The 6,159-nt window shown below is 29.3% G+C and overlaps 1 protein-coding gene across 1 annotated transcript in view; it reads left to right on the top strand.

Moving 5' to 3' along the window:
• Positions 1-5,036: 5,036 nt before the first annotated feature.
• The window catches only part of LOC125076222 (sodium channel protein Nach-like), a 48,301-nt gene continuing 47,178 nt past the window's right edge, over positions 5,037-6,159 (top strand). Inside the window, exon 1 of the mRNA XM_047688285.1 lies at positions 5,037-5,122. The gene's annotated coding sequence lies outside the window, so the exon portion shown is untranslated. The remainder of the gene's footprint in view (positions 5,123-6,159) is intronic.

Genomic DNA, 6,159 nt, shown 5'->3' with positions numbered 1-6,159 from the left:
TGGTTTACGAGAGTAAATTAATTAATTCTGCTTAATTTTCTTATGAAAATGATTAAATTTATATCAATCATATCAATTAATAGCTTTGTGATTGTATTGCTTGATTTTACTTAATTATTTGTTAAATTAATAATTCAAAGATGGCGACTGACCTGTAACGTTATAATGTAAAAGGTTAACACGCGATTAGTCATGTAGTTTTGAATTCTTAACGTCTAACTAATAACTTTTAATTTTTTATATTATAATACAGATTTATATCAAATATTTAATTAGGCTTCTCAAAAATCTACAGCAAAAAGATATAACTGAGATCTGAGAAGAGCTAGTGAGATTCTTTGAGCAAAAGTCATTTTTCACTGCGAATAAAACTACAGCTCCACCGATTAGGGCTAGTAGCGAGCACCTCTCATGTACTTGTAGCAGATGCTGTAAAGCATCACATCCGTTGAAGATACTACGTTTCGATACTGTAGATGAAGGAAAAGATACTATTTAAATTTTGTTCAATTCGTAAAATAGTTTCGGGCTTTGATTTAGATTGATAAAGTCCTGAGTTTTTATTATAAATTTTGCTATATTTTATGTTAATGTGTATTAGTATAATCTGTGTTTTTATAAAACGGTAGTATATCACGATTTATACCTTATTACAATGGCGTTAGAAGTTAAAATAATCAAACTTTAGATTTTCTATATATATTTCTTAAATAATATTATTAAACTTAAATACCTTTGTGCACTTCGATTCTAGTTCTAATAACAGCTTAAGTGACGTCAGAACAAATTATTTTTCGATCCATAGCGAATAATCAATATAAATCAATTTCAAAATCGAGTACAATGATTTCATAACTATTCAAGGTCAAAGTTGTTTATTTGTATTTACTCCAATACAATAATATAGGAATACGCTTTAGTTGTATAAATACGTAACCCAATTAGGTCGCGTTAAAACTAATTTGTTAAAATAGTTTCTATACGTGCTGTATAATATTTTGGACCAAGCGATCCAATCATGTACCTTTAATTTTATTCTCTTCATTATTAACATTTCTTTATAAGAATTATTCGTATAGCTTTTAGTAGTAACTTACGTCGACTTAATACAAATATTAATATTCCGGAAATAAAAAACAAACACGATGAAAGTTTATTTTTGCAAATAATTTGACCGATATTAAGGTATAAATATAAAACGAAATGGCAAAACAAATTCATAGTATCAATAAGTCGCAATGTCAATACGCATGCGTAATTTACACGTGCCTCAGGTTGCATGCATCTAGTTCTAAAAGTTCAGTAAGTAGGTCGGATCGATATGACAGTTGAAACCGCGAGTGAATCATAGTCTGCCTGCAATTTAAATAAATAATTAAAAACTGCCTAGCGGTTTTTTCTTCTTTCGTATTAATAACATATCCGAACATTTTGATATTAAATATCAATATATTTTACTTTTTTTTTTTACATTTAAATAACAAAGCAATAGTTAAACTAAAAAGAATTATCGTTTTATAGAACTTTTAGCAAAGTTAGGTACGTGTTTTATTGTGGTGATCTGAGCGCCATCTAGTGTTGTGAGTTAGTCTCTTAGGAGGGAAAGAGAAAAAATGAGACGTGTTGTGAATGAGTAGTTTTCCCATGTCTCATGGTTAATAGCCTAACAATGCAGTTTAAACTAGTTTGCTCGGATGATTTACGACCGGCCTCGTAGAAATAGATTAGTACTCATTGTTTTTATTGGTAATGTATTCGGCAAGTTAATGTTTATTTTAATGGAATACCAGGTATAATTATTTCGTTACGAAACTTTCTCTAAATATATTTTTTAATTAAATGTAATTGAATTTCGAATATTTAATAATTGTGATATTATATATTATTTGAAAATTAAAAAATAGAATGTATATACGTATGTATGTGTGTTAATGTAATGTATGATGTTAATGGCAACATATAAATAAGGTTTGATTTAAATAAGATTTATATCTCGTGCTTGAAATTATTTTTGATCGATAGACGATTTGATTGGTCAGTAAATTACAGGTGCTTTGCATTCCATGTGTACCGAATTAACCGCGTTTGCACTTTTATGAAATCGAGCCAAAGACACAGTACGTTTTTATACATTGATGAATCTAAATCATTTTTAAAATTCGAATATAAGTTCCGTTAATATCAGTTATACAAGTATTAATAAAATGTAAGGAGGAAAATACTGTATGTATTGTTTATATATACCAGTAAACTGTTATGTAATAACGAACTCGATGCTCACCGCAGAACACGATCGTGATCGAAGATTGATGTGCGACGAAATATTGTAACATTAAACGATACACGCAACAAGATATAGTATCACCGTCAGTTGCTTTCAACAATTTTACAAGTGAGATACGAAGTGAGTTCTTACAGAATAGCACAGTTGTTTTTTATCTTATGTAATCCGCAATAACTAATAATTAAATACACCCCGCATTTACCTAGATAATAAAGTTTTAACGAGGCCTGCCTCGTTGGTATTGTGGAAAGATATGAAGTCGCAGGTGCCTAGGTTCTGGGTTCAAACACCCAGATCGGTCTGATAAAAAGTTATTGGGTTTTTCTGTGTGCATTATAATTTGTCCTGCGTACTTGGCTAGTCTCCCATGAGATTGCCAGGCGTGGCAAACTACATAATAGTTTTAAATATTCATACATTTTAAAATGCCATATGGCCTTAATCATGATACGTAGGGTCCTTTTTAGAGTTAATATTTTATATTTACTTTGAATGTATAAAATTTATAGTTATATTTGTATTATAAAATAAAATTTTATAAATATTTTACTATAAGATAAATGAATAAAATGATGCTTGTATGTGTTCACAAAATACAGATTATAAATCTGTAATATATAAATGTACAAAAATGTAGAGATTAATAAATAATCCCACATTACATGTTTTTATTATGAGTTGAAAGTGATGTTTCAAAATTAGAAATAAACTTATCTAATTGACAAAAGACTGAGTAATTATTACTTGTACATCATATACTCTCTATAAACTCTTTTATAATTATACAACATAGACATAACCTTCAAGAAAATCTACGAATATGTACAAATAATACCTTTGTACCAAATAATACCTTTGTATCAAATTTAATTAGCGAATTTACCTTTTACAAAAATGGTATGAACTTGAACTTCAAATTTATAAGTGGCACATGTAATTGTATTTAGACCTCAGTTAAGGTCGTAGGTTGCATGGCTTTCATAAATTACCGTCCCTCATGTTCGAAGTGACCGGTTCGAACCGGTTTTGTCCTGAATAAAGTCATAAAACGTTAAATGGTACACGAATAGTGCAATAGATAAATAATTACTAAATACTGGTATATTTTTTCGTGTTTACTTTTCAAATTAAATACACCGATTGAAATATTTAGTATGAATATTTAATGATATGCCATCGAGGACGCGGGTTTAAATACCGTATACGGTACAATGTAAAGCTACTTGAATTATTAATAACACCGAGTTTATTGTTTTTTATGTGTTTTTAATGATAGCATTCGATTATTTATCTTGATAAATGAGAACCATAAATAATTTTCCTTAAATGTTCTACGCGATATTTACAATTATTCCGTATATTTTAATTCTATGGTATACAATTATTTTTTTGCCAATATATATATTATACAATGAGTGATCGTTTACTATTATCGTGTTTGAGTATAAATTTCTTGCGTTGAAAACACAAAAACAAATGAAGACAGTTGAAACAGTTGAAAATATTCGTAGATTATCTGGAAGTTTTTGGTTCAAGAGTATATTTAGCATGTACTTATCGAAATTGTTCGGTTTATATCGAAGTAAATATTGTCTTTAATTTTTTTTAATTATTAAACGATAGTTTTCACGACCCCTCCTATTTTATACATGGTTGACGTATCTGTTCGATCAAAGCCTTATAATTACGGGCATATGTTCGTATGACATTTCACACCTATTATTCATTCTGGATGGACAGTCGATTGGTCGGTCACTTCGTACGTTAGATTATGTTTCATTAATTTAATGAAATGGTTAATTACAGTAAAAACAAACGTGTTATAATGAAAGTTAAGAACAACTTCTTGCCTTCTCCGAAAAGACTGTCCAGATGGAATTACTGCGTTAAGAAATTCACGGAATTTTGCAAGAGAACAGATCTTCATGGATTTAAATATATCGCTATGGAAGAGCTGACTGTTACGGAAAGGTTTGTTTGTAGTTTTTTTTTTAATTATGGAACTTAATATTGTACTTATACGACGATGATTGCTCCTTACTCCTCCTTAGTTTTAATGTTTACTGTATTTGGTCTTGCAAAAAGGTTCAGTATGAATTAAAAATGCTCGGAATTAATGGTACAGCTAGCAGAAGAATATAAAACAGTAATATTAAGATGCTGTATTCATATACGTCGCGTAATTAATAATTTCTGAAGGGGATAAAATTCAAGGTCAAATTTGAATGTGTGGTTTTTTATATGTATATATATGTATACCTGCGCTTAAGTAAAATACAAGTTTGTTACAAAAGCTGAGACGTTTCTACTGATCTATGAGTTCGCTTCCTTCTTAACAGTTGCGATAATATAATTGAAGTTAATGGTTCCGTAAGGGTGTAGGATAAAGTCTGCGTTTTGGCCGTTAACATTACTAACGCTGATTAATTGATAAGAGAAAATCTCGATCCAGTATATAACTTTATAAATAAGTTGTAGTGTCCAATATATTATATAAATTAATTTCAATCTGCAATTATGTTTTACTTTAATACTTATCAATTATGACGAGCAGTTTTAGAGTCTTATGAATTATTTTTGATATACATATGTATACAAAAGAGAGACATGCGTCGTGCGGTATTAAAAGCGCAATACGAGTTAATACTTTCAAAACTGATTGTATTATATAGTAAGACAGTATAACTATGCATTTAAAAAAAAAAATAAGCAAAGATATTAAAAGTGGATTCTTTTGCCAGAAGTGTGTGGGGTCTCGCAGTTTTTATAAGCGTGATTTGTGCGGCATTCTTTGTCATCACAGCCTACAGGTGGTATGCCAGGAACCCAATTGTTACCGTAAGTTTTTTTATTGTATTTAATAACCGTAATACCGTCTGTCAATATTCTTTCATTTCTTTTTTTTCTCATTTTCTCATTCAATTTCTCATTCCGGTATTGAGTACTATATTTATACAGAGTCTCCTTCCTTGATTTCCTTATCTAAAATGCGACTTCTTAATCCATAACCGATTATTATTATATATGTAACGTTATTTGCGATAAGAAGAGTTCTCGTATGGTGTGATGCACTTTTAATAGATTTGGTGAACGAAATAAACGTTGGATGAAGGTAAAGGCTACGTCCAGTGATAGAGCTGAACGTTAGAGAAAGGCTGCGCCGACATCACAACAACAACAGACGTGACATTGACATTTAAAAAAAAAAAGTCATTTAAAGGATACAATGTGTTGTCTGTCTATGTAATAATTCGGTTTCCAACATTTTATGACTGAGATACGTAGACGCGATAATGTCGAGACATCGATAATATACTAAAGCAAGTATTACAGATCTGTCAGTCTGTCGTCACTGATCAAATTTTTAGGGTAGGTTTCTATGCTGACCTTATTTCTAATAATGATTACCGATTAAATAGGGTTCGAGTTGGATAAGTAAAAAATAAATAAATTATTAGCTTTATATTTCTAAATATGGGGCTTTAATAATTGTCCAAATCTAAGTTATATCATTCAATGAAGCAAAATATATTGTTAGTTTTTTACAATTGCTATATTTTATTACTTTGACTAACTTTTTAAATTTACAGATTGGAAAGCATTATTTTGAATACCGACAAATTAGATCAATTAAACTTTGCGTACTATTACATTTACTAAACCAAATATATTCTCATAAATCATATATACTAAACTTCTCAGAAATTATAAATAATTATGTATAAATGATTAGTTGTGTTATACGTTTATAAAAAGCTTAATAAAACTTTTGTTGAAACTCAAAACCTTGTATCAGTTTGAATGTTATTGTTACGGTCTTGTAATATTAAAGTCATTATAAAAAATAAACTAATTTTAAGGCTAGTATCGATTCA

This window comes from Vanessa atalanta, chromosome Z (genome assembly GCF_905147765.1).
Source record: "Vanessa atalanta chromosome Z, ilVanAtal1.2, whole genome shotgun sequence".
NCBI classification, from domain to species: domain Eukaryota; kingdom Metazoa; phylum Arthropoda; class Insecta; order Lepidoptera; family Nymphalidae; genus Vanessa; species Vanessa atalanta.
This window is presented reverse-complemented; position numbering and strand designations above follow the sequence as displayed.